An 18579-nucleotide genomic window follows, 5' to 3' on the forward strand; every position below is an offset into this window, starting at 1 on the left:
AATATCAATAAATAGAAATTATAAAAAGGAACTGAAAAGAAATATTGGAGCTGAAAAGTACAATAATGGAAATGAAGTCACTGGAGGGGTTCATCAGAAGATTTAAGCTGCCAGAAGAAAGAATCAGCAAATTTAAAGATGTTGTTGTTGTGTGCTGTTGAGTTGATTTCAACTCACAGCAACTCTATAGAACAGAATAGAACTGCCCCATAGGGTTGTCTACACTGTATTCTTTACAGAAGCCAACTACCACATCTTTATCCTGCTGGTGGGTTTGAACCGTCAAACTTTTGGGTAGCAGACAAGACCTAACCATTGCACCACCAGCACTCCTTTTAAAATTGAAGGTAGGACATTTGAAATTATTGGGTCTGAGGAAATTATTGGGTCTGAGGAGTAAAAAAAAAAGAATGAAAGAGAGTGAACAGAGCCTAAGGGACTTGTAGGACATTGGAGTCCCAGTAGAAGAAGAGAAAAGAAAGGGGCAGAAAAATATTTACATAAATAATGGCAAAACACCCTAAATATGACAAAAGACATTAATCTATGCATCTAATGTATTCAAAAAACTCCAAGTAGAATAAACACAAAAAGGTCCACAGCAATACACTTTATAGTCACTCTCAAAAAACACAGAGAATCTTGAAAGCAGCAGGAGAGAAGATAATTATCACACACATATCCTCAAAGATTAAGCACTGATTTCTCCTCAGAAACCATGCAGGACCAAAAGACAAAGGGATGAAATATTTAAAGTGCTGAAAGAAAAGCTCTGTCAACCAAGGATTTTATATCTAACAAAACTGTCATTCAAAAGTGAGGGCAAAATTAAGACATTGCCAGGTAAACAAAAGCTGAGGGAGTTTGATACCACTAAATCTACCCTACAGGAAATGCTAAAAGGAGTCCTTCAGGTTGAAATGAAATAACAGTAGACCATAACTCAAAGCCATGTGGGTATTTAATTTCTTTGTATTTAATGGGTAAGTACAAAGAAAGCTTTATTGTGTTTCTGGTTTGTAACTCTACTTGATATGTCCTACATGATTTAAAGACAAACACATAAAAATAAGTATAAATTTATGTCACCGGGAACAAAATGTATAAAGATATAATTTGTGATGAAAACTACATAAAGGGTGGGATGGTGTAGTATAGGAACAGGGTTTTGTATGTTATTGAAGCTAGGCTGGTATCAGTTTAAACTAGGTTGTTATAAATTTAGGTTTAATTTTTATTAAAGCTAATAATAATGTTTGTTAAATGTAATCCTCATGGTAACCACAAAGAAAATATCTTTTAAAAAAATACACAAAATAATAGGATAAGAGAATCAAAATGATTTACTAAAAAAAAAAAAAAAAATAAAAAAAAAAAAAAAAAAAATCAACCAAATACAAAAAAGCAGCATGGAGGATATGAGGCACAAAAAAATGCAGAGAAAATATACAGCAAAATGAATGAAATAAGTCCTTTCCTATTCTTATATTTTAAATATAAATAAACTCTCCAATCAAAAGGCAGAGGTTGGCAAAACAGATAAGAAAACATGATCCAACTATATGCTGTCTACAAGAGATACATCTCAGGCTCAAAGACACAAATAGGTTGTGAGTGAAAGGAGGAAAAAATATTCCATGCAAATAGTAACCAAAAGAAAGCTAAGGAATATTAATATCAGACAAAATAGACTTTAAGCCAAAAATCTTTTATGAGAGACAAAGAAGGACATTATATAATGATAAAAGGGTCAATTCCTAAAGAAGATATAAAATATATATGCACTGAAGCAGAGAGCCCCAAAATATATAAAGCAAACATTGACAGAATTGAGATTTAAAAAAAGCTCTACATTAGTAGTTGGAGACTTGAATACACCACTGTCAACAGTTGTTAAAACATATAGACAGGAGATCAATAAAGATATAGAACTCAAACAGCACTTTAAACAAACTAAGCCTAGCAGACATATACAGAAGACTCCACCTACAACAGCAGAATACATATTCTTCTCCAGCACGCATGGATCATTCTACAAGGTAGACCATATGTTAGGTCACACAACAAATGTCAGTAATTTTAAAAAGATTGAAATCATACAAGATATTTTCTCTAACCACAGTGGAATGCAACTAGAAATCAATAACAGAAGGAAAACTGAAAAATTCACAAATGTGCGGAAATTAAACAATACACTATTAAGCAGCCAATGGGTCAAAGAAGAAATCAAAATGGAAATTGGAAAATACTTAGAGATGAATGAAAATGAAAGTAAAACATACAAAAACTTATGGAATGCAGTTAAGGTAGTGCTCAGAGGGAAATTTACAGCTGTAAATACCAACATAAAAAAGAAGAAAGATCTCAAATCTATAACCTAACTTTACATATTGAGGAACTAGGAAAAGAAGAACAAACTAAGCCCAAAGCTAGCAGACATAAGGAAATAACAAAGATTGGAGCAAAGATAAATGGAATAGAGAATAGAAAAACAATAGAGAGAATCAATAAAACCAAAATTTACTTATCTGGAAACATCAATAAAATTGAAAAACCTTTGGCTAGTCTGACAAAGAAAAGAAAACCAAACACCAAACCATTGCAAGGTAAGACACAAATACCTAAAATCAGAAATGTATGAGGGGACATTACTACTAATCAAAGAAAAATTCAAAAGATTATAATACTATGAACAATTGAATGCCAACAAATTAGATAATCTAGATGAAAGGGACTGATTTCTAGAAAAACACAAATTACCTAAATTTGTTCAAGAAAAGATAAACGATCTCAAAAGACCAATAACAAGTGAAGATATTCAATCAGTAGTCAAAAACATCCCAACAAAGAAAAATCCAGGACCAGAAGGCTTCACTGGTGAATTCTACCAAACATTTAAAGACAAATTAACACAAGTTCTTTTCAAACTTTTCCAAAAATAGAAGAGGAGAAAACACTTTATAACGCATTCTATGAGGGCAGCATTACCCTGATACCAAAGCCAGATAAAAACACTAGAAAAGAAAACTACATACGAATATCCCTTATGAATATAGATGCATAATTCCTGAAAAAATACTAGCAAACCAAATATAACAGCTTATTAAAACGATTATACACCATGACCAAATAGGATTTATCTCAGGAAAGCAAAGGTGGTTTAACATAAGAAAAGTAATCAAGGTAATACACCACCTTAATAGAAAGAAGGAAAAAAAAACATGATCATCTCAGTTGATGCATAAAAGACATTTGACAAAACACAACACACTTTCATGATAAAAAAAACAATCAACAAACCAGGAATAAAAGAGGAGTTCCTCAGCATGATAATGGACATTTATGAAAAATACACAGTTAACATACTCACTGGTAAAGCTTTCCCATAAGATCAGGTACAAGACAAAGATGCCCACTTTCACCGCTGCTATTCAACATTGTACTGTTAAGTTCTAACCAGAGCAATTAGGCATAAGAAAGAAAGAAAAAGAAATTTAAAAAATTCAAACTGGCAAGTAAGAAGTGAAACTCTCTTTTTTCTGTTTGCAGATGACCTGATCCCATATATAGGAAATAACAAAAAAAAAAAAAAAAAAAAAAAAAAAAAAAAAAAAACACAGGAAAGCTATTAAAGCTAATAAATGAGTTAAGCAAATTTTCAGGGTACAAAATTGACATGCAAAAATCAGTTGTACTTCTATACAACAGCAATGAATGATGTGAAAAGGAAATTAAGAAAACAATTCCACTTATAATAGCATCCAAAAGCATAAAATACATAAGAATAAATTTAACCAGGGAGATGAAAGACTTGTACACTGAAAACTATAAAACATTGCTGAAAGAAATTAAAGGAGACCTAAATAAATGGAAAGAGATCCCTTGTTCATGGATGGAATATTTAATATTGTTAAGATGTCAAAGCTACCCTAAGTGATCTACAGATTCAATGTAATTTCTATAAAAATTGTAATAGCCTGTTTTGCATAAATGGAAAAACCAAACCTTAAATTCATATAGAATTACAAAGGGCTTCAAATGGCCAAAATACTCGTGAAAAAGAATAAGAGGGTAGGAGAATTCACATTTCCCAATTTTAAAACATACTACAAAGTTACTGTAATCAAAATAGTGTGGCAATGGCACAGGGATAGATATATAGACCAATGGAATAAAACTGAGAGTCCAGAAATAAGCCCATACATCCATGATCCATTGAATTTCGACAAGGGTACTCACCAAGTCCTTTCAATGGAGAAAGAATAATGTTTTCATTAAATGGTGCTTGAACAACTGGGTATTCACATGCAGAAGAATGAAGTTGGACACTTACCTTACATTATATATGAAATTTAACTAAAAATGATTAATATCCTAAATATAAGGGCTAAAACCATAAAATTCTTAGAAGAAAGCAAACAGATAAAATTCAGGACTTTGCATTTGGCAATAGATTCTTAGACATGACACTAAAATCACAAGCCACAAAAGAAAAAATAGATAAACTGGACACAAAACTGAAAACTTTTGTGCATCAAAGGAACTTATCAAAAAAGAAAGAAAACTTACAAAATGGTAGAAAATATTTTGAAACCATATATCTGATAAGGGTTTAATATCCAGAATATATAAAGAACTACTAAACTAAATAGTCAAAAGGTGGTAACAACTAACATGTCCATCAACAGGTGAATGGATAAACAAAATGGCATATATTTACAATGCAATATTATTCAGCCATAAAGAGAAATGAAGTTCTGATACATGCTATGACATGGATGAACCTTGAAAACACTATGCTAGATCCTTTTTTGGTTCGTAAGTGTGGGTTTTCATACTTTTGTGTGGCATGTGCCTCCCTCAAATCTTGTTCTGACGTCGGCACATTACATGTCTGACGTAAAACAAACAAACAAAAAAAAAAAAAACTATGCTTAGTGAAAAAAGAAAGACACAAAAGGACAAACATTATATGATCCTACTTACATGAAATATCTAGAATAGGTAAATGCATAGAGACAGAAAGTAGAGTAGTGGTTACCATGAGCTGGGTGAAGGGGGAAATGGAGAGTTATTGCTTAATTGGTACAGTTTCTGTCTGGGGTGATTAAGAAGTTTGGGAAACAAACAGTAGTGATGTACAACATTGTGGATATAATTAATGTCACTGAATTATACACTTGAAAATGTTTAAAATGGCAGTTTTATTTTATATATAGTTTACCACAAAAAAAAAAAATTAGGTTCCTATACATTAATTATTCCAAGAGATTTGGGTAGAAAATCATATGGCACACAGAGAACAATCTAAGACACAATTTCCAAGTAGAAACAAAATATCATCAGGGATTTATTGGTTCTTACTAGAATTAAATTAAATTTCCCCAGATTTGCTCTTTAATTTGCTTATTTTGTTTGTTTGACTAACGAATTGAGCACCTGTTAAGTGACAGAAACAAACAAACAAACAAAAAAAAAACCCATTGCTTGGAGTCAATTCCAACTCATGGTGACCCTATAGGACAGAGTATAGCTGCCCCATAGGGTTTCCAAGGAGCAGCTGGTGGATTCGAACTGCTTACCTTTTCATTAGCAGCCAAATGCTTAACCACTGGGCCACCAGGACTGAACTAAATGTTGAGGACTTAGAGAAGAATTAATAGTTATATCTCAAGTGACTTCTGTTCTATTCCCATAAAGGAGGCACTGGTTTTGAATAATGCAAAATACTTATCACAGGGTAATTTAAATCCTATATCCCAGGAATGCTTCTTAGAAGCAAGGATGGCGAGAGTAGTCTCACATACTTTGGACGTGTCGTCAGGAAGGATCAGTCCCTGGAGAAGGACATCATGCTTGGTAAAGCAGAGGGTGAGGAAAAAAGAGGAAGATCCTCAATGAGATGCATTGACACAGTGGCTGCAACAATGGGCTTAAGCACAGCAACGATTGTGAGGATGGCACAGGACTGAGCAGTGTTTCGTTATGTTGTACCTAGGGTCGCTATGAGTCGGAACCGACTGGATGGCACCTAACAACAACAACAATATCCCAGGAATAGAAGCAAGGAAGCAATATTTCTTGTAAAGAATGGAAATAGGAATATGGCAAGAAATCTTGGGGAATTTAATCAATATGTCGAACCAGCGTTAGCTTGTCTAATGTGGGTTAGGAGGATAAAGACAAGTATCACGTTCAAATCTCATTCTAGGCATTTACCATAATTTTACACAAATAATGCATGCCTTCTACGTTTGTTTGCCAACCGCGACCTCCCCCTGTGAGGTATTTTCATAAGTGAACTATGCTAATGTTTTTACAACATGTAAAAAAAAATGGCTTAGCGGCGCTTACGGAAATACCTCGCTGGGAGGGGGGTGGAGGAAGGGCATGGTTGGCACACAAATGTAGAAGGTGTGTGTTATTTGCATAAAAATACAGTAGTTCTTGTAAAAATTCTGTGTAAGAAAATAAATCATGACATCTGACTGGTTCATATCTGTCTTTTTTGCTCATCTTCTTCAAAATGCTAAATTCAATGAAAATTGTCAAAACAGATACACACAAGAGAAGTGGGCAAACTCCTAATGTGAAGTTAGCTCCAGAGTCAATGGGAAGTTGTACTTTAGGAAAGTTTCTTCCTGGGCAGCTTTGATAATAGTTTTTCACTGCTCTTCTGGAATATAATTCCTTTCTTTATTTCCAATATTATTTCAAGTCACTGATTGTAGTAGTAATAAGGTACAATCTGAAAGGAGTGGAAGAGAGTTGCAGATGTGGAAAGGCTAGAGGGAAAAAAGAAGAAAAATAATCACCATTTATTGACATTAGCTGCTCCTTGGAAACCCTTTGGGGCAGTTCTACTCTGTCCTATAGCGTCGCTATGACTCAGAATTGACTCGATGGCAATGAGTTTGGTTTTTTTGCTTTTATGTTCCTAGCTATATTAGTTTGGACTCTTTGATACAAGTACTCAAGTACAATGTCAGCTAGCTTAATATAAAAGGAAATATTACCATTCATCCCAAGGCCATTCACCAGGTATAAATTGGTCTACTCAAGAAGGCAGCTTTCACTTCCTGGGAAGAAATAATGCACTACCTAGATAATTCATGAGCTCAAATTAATTTCCCTAACAAGCCTGCTTCATCTGGAACATTGCATTGCTGAGCATCAGAAGGTCCGCATGGGTAAAGAGAATTGTTTGTGATGAGAAGAATCTTTGGAAACTAAGGCTCAGAAAGGTAAAGTGATTTCTAGGTATACTGGCTCCCAATCCCAAATTTCTTTTGGTCCTTATGTGCTTGACTTAGGAAATTTCACTATTCTTGGCTTTCAAACTTTCTACTCTAAGGCCACAACGTTCTAATATAAACTTGGATACACAAAGCCTTCGGTCATATTCAAGGCCCATTTTTTAATTCGATAACACCCTGGTACCTGGCTTTCCCAGGAAATTCAAACTTCACCTTGATCAATAAAAGACTGATAAACCATGAGAAGCATAAGTTTATGTCATAAACACTTATCAGTTAATTTAAAACTCCAAAGGCCTTATGATATTTATTGATTCCCCACCCTCTGATTGTTGTAGCCCAAGTAGGATCCAAGGCAACTGTTCAGGAGATGACACTGGAGAAAAAAAAAACAAAACCCAACAGGAAATACTGAATGAACTTCGCTAAGGAAACATTTTTCTCCTCAGGGTCTCTAACAAACGAAATAACATTTTTTTTTTCCCAGCATCAAATTTTACTTAATTTTTTAAGAAGCTAGGCAGAGCTATTGAGATCAAACCTGGCATTAATGGGCTAATGGAAACTCAGGCTTAACACAATGAGTACTTCCTTGGATTTTCTTTCCTAGTTGGGGGATGTGGAGGACAGTGGGGAGTCAGTAAGAAATAAACAAAGAAAAAAAAAATCAAAACTGACAGAGGGTTATGTTTGTATTTCTAGTGTAAATGTCAGCAAATAGATTTTTTTGTGCTCTCTGCAAATCCAACCCATTCTTCATTGCTTACATAAATACCTCCTCCTTTCTAGCTTTAGTTGACCATTCCATTGAGCTCCGATGTCAGAGACAAGTTCAAGAATTTTATAGTTGAATGGAAACGTAAACATCAACTAATGTTAAACACTTTTATTTTCTAGTTGGGAAACTTACATAAGTTTGTACCAGAGTTAAAACTAGAATTTATGTCTACTGATTTCCAAATTAATCTCATTTTCACCATATAGTGCTGTCTCTTTCACCTTTGAACTCCTTTAGTATATATAGAAGGTGGACTATATTATCTTTGATTCTTTTCTAGAACTCCTGGTACAATCTGCCCATATAGTAAATCCTTGAAGCACCTTTAATAACTTTACCCCACCTAGGCCTTCTCAAAATAATGGAATTTTTTTTACATGGCTTTGTGTAATGGAAATTATTTTCAGTCTCTGCCTTGTTTAACACTCTTGTTTGCAAGTATTAGAAGCCCACTCAAGCTCTATTTAGCCAAAAAAAGAAAGGAAAGGAACATTTTAGTTCAAAAAATTGTTGGGCGGGGGGTGTTTCATGGAATTTAAGGTCATGGATGTAGCTGGTCCTCAATCACAGCTAGAATCAAATACTCAGGCACAAAGGAAGCCTCTCATGTGCCTGCCTGCTTGTTCTCTCTGTAGATGGACCTTCTTTGCGTCTTAGCTTAAGAGGCAAGATGGAAGACAGTCTATTCATATCGTAAAGGTTATCTTTTTTATTCAGAAGACCAGCTCAGATAGAGCTAGAATTTTAGTCCAAATTCCAAGAAGACAGAATTTGATTGGCTTAACTTGAGTAAGATACTCTACCCCTATCCCATTCAATTTGATCCATATGGTACACACATAGCTGCTAAGTTTCCACAAAGTCAGCTACAGGGTTGTTGTGATCTAGAAATCAACACAAATAGCTTCTACTAAAACAATTGTTTCATAATATAACTTCTACTACACCAAAGGTTTCATAAACGTTATTCTTCACAACAATCCTATGGGATAGATATTACTCTCCCTATTTTAACATTCACACAACTGATTCTCTGTGAGGTAAAGTGATTTGCCTAAAGCCACATAACTAGGAAGAGTAAAGCTGCCTGACTCTAGAGCATGTGTTCTTAATCACTACAAAAAAAAGCCTCTGGATGGAAGGAATAGGATGGAAAAGTCCTGTCAATTGTACAAGATATAACCAAAAAAAAAAAAGAAAAAAAAAAAAAAAAAAAAAAAACCTGTCAAGTTGATTCCGACTCACAGCGGCCCTATAGGACAGAGTAGAACTGCCCCATAGAATTTTCCAAGGAGCGGCTGGTGGATTTGAACTGCTGACCTTTTGGTTAGCCAGGCTCTTAACCACTATGCCACCAGGGCTCCTTAATCACTACATCCAGGTGCTATTCAGATGCTTTTTCCCCTTACAGCTTAAGCACAGGTATTTTTGTATACTAACAATAAAGCCAGGAAACAACGGATAATTACCAGTGAAAGAGAAAAAGTCACATTATAAGAGGGAAATGTTTTATTAATAAAGTAAAAGGAGATTAAATGCCAAAGTATTGCTGGAGAAATGTAGTGGTCTTTGGGAGATTTTTCCAAATAAATGCAACAAAAATAAACAACATTGAGCCTTAATCAGGCAATGGTAGATGACCTATGTTGGAAGAAATAATACTCATCTTTTAAACAGCCTATTGGGGAGCACAAATAAGAGTTGGAGAATGGACTATTTCCAAATCTGAACAAAGACATTTATAGACGAATCTGCAAGCCCCTTGCAATAGGCAGAAATCCTTCAACTTTACCAAGGTGTTATAATCATCTCAAGAGAAATTCAGAAGTTACTCTAGATTAATAGGACTGATTTCCAAGTGAAGTGTATTAGTATCCTAGGGCTTCTATAAAAATTACCACAAACTAAACCAAAAAAAAACAAAACTGTTACTGTTGAGTCGATTCCTACTCCTAGCGACCCTATAGGACAGAGTAGAACTGCCCCACAGGGTTTCCAAGGAGTAGCTGGTGGATTTGAACTGCCAACCTTTTCACTAGCAGCCGAGCTCTTAACCACTGTGCCACCAGGGATCCTACCACAAACTAGGTGGCTTAAAACAAACAAAATTTATTCTCTCACATTTCTGGAGGCTGAAATCAAGGTATTGGCAGTGCCCCGGTATCTCTGAAAGCTCTAGGGGAAAATCTCTTCCCTGCCTTTCTCAGCTTCTGGTGTTGCCGGAAATCCTTAACATTCCTTGGTTTTATAGAAGCATCACTCCAATATCTGTCTCCATAGTCACATGGCCATCTCTTTGTGTGTCTGTGTGTGTCTTTTCTTCTTACAATGACACCAGTCATAATGGATTAGGGCCCAGCCTACTCCAGCAGAATCTCATTTTAACTTGATTGCATCTGCAAAGACCGTATTTCCAAATAAGGTCACAGTCACAGGTACCAGGAGTTAGGACTTGAACATATCTTTGGGGCGGGGCGGGGGGGGGGGGCATAATGCAACCCACTAACAGGGGTAAAGAAGGATGTTTTAAATGTGTTAAAACATCTTAAATATTCATGATTGGAAATACGAGTTTTGATTGAACATGAGATTTGCAGTAAAGGTTTGAGAGCATTTGGATATTACTGACTTACCTGCATGTTTCCATGTTTTCTGTTTTCTTTAATGAAATCCGTATTTATGAGCTAGTCCAAATGTGTTCATGCCATTTTTTTCCACAGATACAGCATGAATAAGGCATCATCAGTCCTTCCAAGCCAACTTCCAACATCATTCCAAAATTCCAAGCTATGGGAATTTTCTCTTAGATCATTGACTCTGCAATGTTACTTTGCATGTAAATCATTTAATGCAGTGTTTTTCAATCCGTGTCTCATTAATCCATTTGTAGGTTCATGAGATCAATTTAATGGATCATAACCAATATGTTTGAAAAACTAAATAGAATCAAATATAGTATAAATGTCAGAATACATCACATAGTAAGGGTATTGTTTAATAAAACTTGTTTCAGTTAAGTAAGAATTTATGCATATGCTTGTGACATAAAATATTTTTCTTACCATGGATCATAATCATAGAAGTTTGAAAGCTACTGACTTAATGAAATTATTTTAAATGTAGATTTTTATTCTTAGGTCCAGAGAATTTGTTCAGTATGTATGGCAAGATGTCCCAGAATCTTCAACTTTTATAAATATCTAAGGTGATTCTCATGTTGGTGGACAATAGCCCACACTTTGAAAACCATTGTATACAAAGGATTTGCATCACAAAGGGTTAAGGAAATCAGAGGCTTCTCCAAGAACATTAAATGACATTTCCACTAAATACGAGTAATTCATTACTTTCTAACTAGCAAGATCAGCTAATGACAATAAGAGCAATGTGAATATTTTATACACCATCACATCAATGATCTCATTTAATCCTCCCAGCAGCTCTGTGAGGTACGTCGCGTAGATGTGATTTACTACATTTTACAAATGAGCAATCGAAGGTTCAAGGGTTAAGTCACTTGCCTAAGTTTCCCCAGCTAGAGTGTAGAGTTCTGTTGTTTTTAATATCAAAAGGGAAAGATGAAAAAATATATATTGTTATAAGAAAAATTAGTATCTTGCCTCTGGCTGCTTCTGATCTTATAAAACTAGAATGAATCACTTCAATTTTTATTCTCAATTAAGAATCCTTTTCTATCCAAAGACATTTGAGCATGGTTAAAAAGTCCTATCAGTTTTTGCTTCATGTATTTTGAAGCTCAGTAAAGAGCTGTTTTAATCTACTTAGACTCCTAGCTCAACTCCTCAATTCAAGGAATCCACTAGACTCCGCCTGAGCTCCCTCACCCTGAGCTATAGCTTGGAAATTCTCTTACGGTGACAGGCTGGGACAGCCATAGGACTTACGTTGTTTATTTCTCATCTCTCAGGGATGATTCTCTTTCATTGCCTGATGTCCAGTGTCTTGAAAACCATTGTTTCATATACCTTGTCCTTTTGCAAGCCAATGTTCTATGCATAGTTTAAAAGTAATCAGTAATGAGAAGGCTTTAGGCATCGCAGAATGTCAGAGCTCATTTAATAGTTTGCTCCTAAAAAAAACCAAAAAAACCCAAACCCACTGCCCTCAATTTGATTCTGACTCATAGAGACCCTATAGGACAGAGTAGAAGTGCCCCATAGGGTTTCCAAGGCTGTAAATCTTTATGAAAGCAGACTGCCACATCTTTCTCTTGTGGAGTGGCTGGTGGGTTCAAACCACCAGCCTTTTGGTTAGCAGCCAAGCACTTTAACCACTGAACCATCTAGAAAGGCAAAATTTTATCTCAGAGTTAATAGTCAATGTGTTTGCTGAAAACTCACTTTACCAAACCAAACACATTGCTCTTGAGTCAATTCTGACTCATAGAGACCCTGTAAAAGAGAGTAGAACTGCCTCATAGGGTTTCTAAGGCTGTAATCTTTATGGAAGCAGACTGCCATGTCTTTCTCCCATGGAGCCACTGGTGGGTTCCAACCACTGACCTTTCGGTTAGCAGCTGAGTGCTTAACCACTGTGCCACAAGGGCTCCTTAACGTCCACTTTACTATTGTGTAAATAGACCTCATGTTGTCAATATAGCCAATCTACCACGGATAAGGAATTTACAGACATGCCTTATGCAACCTCAATAAAGGCCAGGTTTTAAACTTCAGGGGATTTCAAAGCAAGAAACATTCCAGAAAATGTTTGCTTCTCTTTAACATCTGTCTTTTCACACAATATTACCCATTCACAGGGTGGGAGAGTTTCCAGTTTCCCTCTTGACATCTGGTCACATAATTTAGGTCTACAAATGGAAATCAAAATGCAGAATTGAACCTATTATTTAAATTATTCTGCTGTCAGTCCCTCTGCATCCCCAGACCTAAATAAAATCCAGAAAAAGTTATGTGAAATACTCATAAATACAAGGCAGAAGTGTTTGAAAGGCTTTTACCAAAAATAGTTAAAATAATTGCCCTGTAATTCCTACTAGAAGCTTTTTCCTTCAATATATAGTACTGTCCCAGGCAATGGAAGAGTATAAAAAATAGTTCATGAAGAAGGTCAAAATATATAAGGAAAAATACTTTGTTTTTAGTGATGAGAAAATGTTGATTGAAGTACCTCCTAGAGATGCTAAGAATTGGAGAAAGAATGAAGTTGGTCAAGTAGAGTTTCCTCATGGCTGATGATTGTAATTTTGTTCTTAACCAAAGTGATGTAAATTGATTTGGTGAAATAGAATTCCAGGCATTAATTAACGACATTAATAAAGGCATGGTGGCAGGAGGGAGCAAGATGTATTAGTAAGGAGAAGGATTTGACTGAAGAGAGGTGCCATGTCATGAGGAATGAAATAAGATTATGAAGTTGATTTGATGGTAGGACAAATCTATGGAGAATTTTACATAGATTTAAAGATTTAAGGATGTATAACTTCCATTTCCAGAAGTAAAGCAAAGTAGGTATCCTTGCCAACCGTCTCTCTGAAAACAATCCAGAAATCTGGATTAAAAATAAAACGAAACAGTCTTCTGGTTTGGGACGCTGCTCCTCCCCACTAAGTACAAGTAAAAAAAACTTGGAAATAATACAGTAGACAGTTGTAGAGAACTCTGAAGGGTGAAAAGGCGGACTGGCTAGGGACCCCATGACTTGAGGGAAAACACAGTGACCTGGAGTCTCCTGATCACTCACCTAGCTACAGAAGCCAAACCAGTTCCAGAATCTCCAGATCCTTCAAAGAACAGAAACCATACCAAGCCTGGTGTCATCTGTCCAGTGGGAGCCCTGCTGGCACCACATAGCCCAAAGAGTAGGACCTGGAAAGTGCTCTCTGTCTTGCAAACCTAGACACTTCCAGCCTCCACCTAGCCATACCAGGTGGCCCAGAGAAGCACATTCTCCTTCTGCAGGCAGCACCAGGAGGGATCAAGAGGGAGATCTGGCAGTACTAGGTGATCTGGCAAAGAATGTTCTTCTCGCCCCCTCAGGCCTGATGTCTCCTGCCCCAACTGAGGGGCAGCAGGCCTGGGAATGCACATTTAAACAACTAACACCACTTTTTAGACAATCTCTTCCACAATATAGAAGAGGAAGTAAGACCCATATTACCCTGATACCAAAATCAGACAATGGCAGTACAGAAAAAGAAAACTACAGACCAATATTCCTCATGAATTTAGATGAAAAAAACAAGAAAATATTAGCAAGAGATTATATAAAGTGATGCTAATTCTTCTTTAAATGTTTGGTAGAATTCTCCAGTTAAACCATCTGGGCCTGGAGATTTCTTTTAGGGGAACTTTTTAATTACATGTTCAATTTATTTTATAGTTATATGGCATTCAGATTGTATATCTTGTTGAGTTTTGGTAATTTGTGAGATTTGAGGAATTAGTCCATTGTTGTAAGTTGTTGAATGTATGAGTCTTGTTGGTAGTATTCCCTTATTATCTTTTTAATGAATGAAGGACCTATAGTGATATCCCGTATTTTATTTGATAGTGGTGATTTGCGTCTACTCTCATTTTATTTTTTAAATTTGCCAGAGGTTTATCAATTTTATTGATTTTTTTTTCAAAAAATCAGCTTTCCTTGATTTTTCACTTTTGCTTTCCTGTTTTCAATTTCATTGATTTCTGCTCTTATCATTATTACTTCCTTCCTTCCACTTGCTTTGGGTATACCTTGTTTTTTCTAGGTTCTTGAGTAGGAATTTACATTATTAATTTGAGACACTACATGCTATAATTTTATAATATTATTTTGTAAAAGCCACAAATTAGCAGAATGAAAAATAAAAACACTAGAAGATATTTCCAATAAGAGGTAAAGTAACCAGTCCAGGTGTACAATATAGAGTGATTATTAAAGTAATTTTCCAGATAATTCAGATCAATAAAATCTCTTTTTCCCAGAATTTGTTGCAAAAGTGAATGTTTCCTTGAATTATCTTAATGATTTTTCTCAATTCTCCAATTTCTTTTGATAGCATAGATAAGTTCTAAGACTTAAACAAAAAGCTGATACTCTTTAAACATAATACATGTTAAGTGAAAAGACAAACTGAAACAAATGAATTGAGGAGACAAAAGAATATCCCACGATGCTTGAACCCAAAACAGTAGAGAGGATTGAAAGGCAAAAAAAAAAAAAAAAAAAAATTAGTGGGAATGTAAAAATCAACAAGGCTAAGCAAGAATAGGACTAATAAGGAGATATAAGAGCACAAAAGGTAAGACAAGAAGTGAGATTCTTTCTACAAGAGATAAGGGAAAATAATAAGAGAATATTTGATGAAGCTGATTCTAAGGAATTACAAGGATGAGGAAGCTTTACTCAAGAATGATGGGAATGCGGTGCAGCAAAGTAGTTAATAATGCTTGCCAGGGCTAGACTCATGATTCACCGTTTACTAGATGTGAGAACTTGGGCAAATTACTTATTTTCTCTGTACCTCGGTTTCCTCAGAGATGGACTGACACAGTGGCTGCAACAATAGGCCCAAGCATAGCAGCGATTATGAGGATGGCACAGGACGGGGCTGTGTTTCATTCTGTTCTACGCAGGATCACTATGAGTCACAACCGACTCAACGTCACTTAACAACAACAAAAACAACAAAGTGGAGACTGATGAAAGTTATAACTTAACTGTATTATTGTAAGGATTAAATGAAGTAATATATACTCAATTAGCATGATGCCTATACATAGGTAAACAAGAAATATTCGCTACTACTATTATAATATTGGCCATGTCTTTGTATTTCCTCTGCACATGTATTGCACATCTGCTAGATTTCTTTACAATTCTCCAAATATTTCTTTCTTACTGGTTTTAAGGTCATTACCCAATACTGCTCTACCTCCAAAATCACTAAATACAGAATCTCATTCTCTTACCTTAAACTCCTATCTTTTAGTATGCTTGTTCAACTGTTTCCACTATGACCATTCAATAGGTGAAGAAACTGAGACTCAGGGAAATTCAGTAAGTTATCTAAAGTCATACAGATGTTATGTAGTAGAACCGTGTAGGTAATTATCACCTGATGATAAAATAAATGCAGGAAATCAGGGACTTAGAGTTCTTTAAAACCTTAAAAGTTCTACTATGTCAGATAACCAGCAAAAGCAGCATATCTATAAGGGGATAAAACAGCAAACTTGACTAGGAAAAAAATATTGGCTTATTTCCTAAACAGCCTGAGTACAGCAGCCTTCAGTTTCTTCAGGCTTTTGTTAGCTATTATTGTGAAAAGGATAGGGAGCATCTCTTAAGACTGGAAAAACATGGGCTAGCTGAATTAGTTCACCTAGGGTAGTATTAGTCCATGATTTTAAAGAATGAGGTGCTGTGGGTGGGCTTATCAGTACTAACTGAGGAGTTATTTTTTTTCCAAACATACGTATCGAAGAATTTGGGCATGTAGCAGTTTTAAAAATCTATCAATATGCAACTTAGACGTGCAAAAGGACTTTTATGTTTCTGTAACTGATAGTGGACTTTTATGTTTCTATAGCTGATAATGGTTTCCAGCTTAAGCCTTCAGTCTGCCCCATGGCAGTACACTTAAGCATGATAATTCAGAGTAAATTCAGATAATTCAGAGTTTATTTATTTCAGGGTAAATTCATTAAATTTAGTTTGTCTCCCCTTTTCTCTAGAGATGTGTTTTATAACCTTGACTTCTTCAGAGATTTCTCTTTTGAAAACCAAAAGCCAGTGATTTTGGGGATTTAAAAACTTGTTCTTGTAAGTTGCTGTCTCCTATGAACTTCAAAGCCAAATTTGAAGTCTATTTTGAAACTCAAAAGCTGAGAATTGACTCTTCTTTCTTTTTGAATTTCTGTCATTACAACTATACCCTGAAGGCAATCAAAGTATGGAACGATACCCTTAGAGTTGCATGAATGGGATAGAGTGGTAGTAGCAAACTCTAACAAAAAGTGTGTCATGTCATATTTCAAAAATTTACAGAATAAAATTAAAATATTTGTCTCAAGTACTTCCAACCAATAAGATGTGCTAGATGTAAACTTGAATCAGAAGATCAGGTTCTTTCCCTACTGTGAGCTTCCCAACAATTACAGCACATTGATGTGCTACAATTGGGTTACAGATGTGCCAAGATATTGCTCCCCCTCAGTCCAGGCTGGCCTCTGGACTTCATACAAATCTTATCATTTCATCTGTGTGCCATGATTTGAAAAAAGTTAGGAAGCACCATTTTAACCTATCTCCTTTCCTATTCCTTTATTTAATCTGTTTTAATAAATGTATTTCTATATCAGCAAGACTGGTCAGGAATCAGTGGACAGGATGTAAAACCAGAATAACCCAATGAATAGTGAAAATAAATCAAGATAGGATCAAGCAAGAGGAAATGAGAGGAGGTCTGGGAAAACTCAGTGCTACAAGGTGGTGGGGGTGGGGGTTGGAATTAACCACAGCAATTCTGTTTCAGAGACAGGACTCCATTCTCTATAAAAATCTTAGAAGGGAAACAAAGCAAGAGGAATTAGGGTAGCAGGAAAGAAGTCAAGGGAGTAGTTCATTGGGCTCAATTATTAGAATTAGGGTCTGATGTGAAAGCAGGACAAGCAGTAAGGTTAATGCTACTGAGGTACTGAATTACTGGCCTAAAACTCTTCAGATTCTCCTGCTTTGGGAACGAAATGAACCTAGAATACAGAGCAAGGATGAATCTCAGAAAGATTTGGCATTGGTAAGTAAAGCAATTTGTAATATGCGAGGAGAATTAATCTGAATAGAAATTCGTAAATATTGAGAACCAAAACCAAATCCACTGTCCTCAAGTTGATTCCAATTCATAGCGGCCCCATAGGGTTTCCAAGGCTGTAAATCTCTATGGAAGCAGACTACCACATCTTTCTCCCAAAGAGCCACTGGTGGTTTCAAACCGTCGACCTTTTGGTTAGCAGTTGGTCGTTTTAACTACTGCACTACCAGTGCTCCTCAAGTATTGAGAAAGAGGTGGCTTTTCCTATCCTAGGGATCCATGATTGTGCATGAGTTCCAGCATAGGAATTAAATCTAGGAAAAGCCAGGCATCCAGAGACTGTTTACCTCTTACTGATGAGCTCTCCACTGACGTATTTTTAAATCTTCTCTTTGTTTCCTTGCAGATTAACAATAAAAGATTTTTAAAAAATTCGGAATTAAAATATGCAGTATTTCTTCCACATGCCTATCACATGAAAAAAGCTTCTGGTATCAAAATTACCCAGGTCAAGTAGTCCATCTCATACCTAGTTTCATAAGTCATCACCCAAAATATCAAGTCTCCTAGGATCTCTATCCTCTATGATGCTCTATAATTTTGCTCATGATTGAAGCAAATAGCTCTGCCTCCTTTTTTTTTATTTTTTCCCATACAAAAATTTATACATTGTTATGTGACTCTAATTGCTCTCCCCATTCTGTGACAGTACACTCCTCCTTTCCACCCCTGGTTCCCCATGTCCATTCAACCAGCTCCTAATCCTCTCTGCC

At 35.7% G+C, this 18579-nt stretch overlaps 1 non-coding gene across 1 annotated transcript; it reads left to right on the top strand.

The window, feature by feature from the left end:
• The first annotated feature begins 4803 nt into the window (after positions 1-4803).
• Positions 4804-4900, top strand: LOC111821174 (small nucleolar RNA U13). Its single transcript, XR_002824635.1, has one exon. It is a non-coding gene; the product is annotated as a small nucleolar RNA U13 (small nucleolar RNA).
• The last annotated feature ends 13679 nt before the right edge of the window (positions 4901-18579 follow it).

The sequence above is a fragment of the Trichechus manatus genome, unplaced genomic scaffold (genome assembly GCF_000243295.1).
Source record: "Trichechus manatus latirostris isolate Lorelei unplaced genomic scaffold, TriManLat1.0 scaffold00068, whole genome shotgun sequence".
Taxonomy (NCBI): domain Eukaryota; kingdom Metazoa; phylum Chordata; class Mammalia; order Sirenia; family Trichechidae; genus Trichechus; species Trichechus manatus.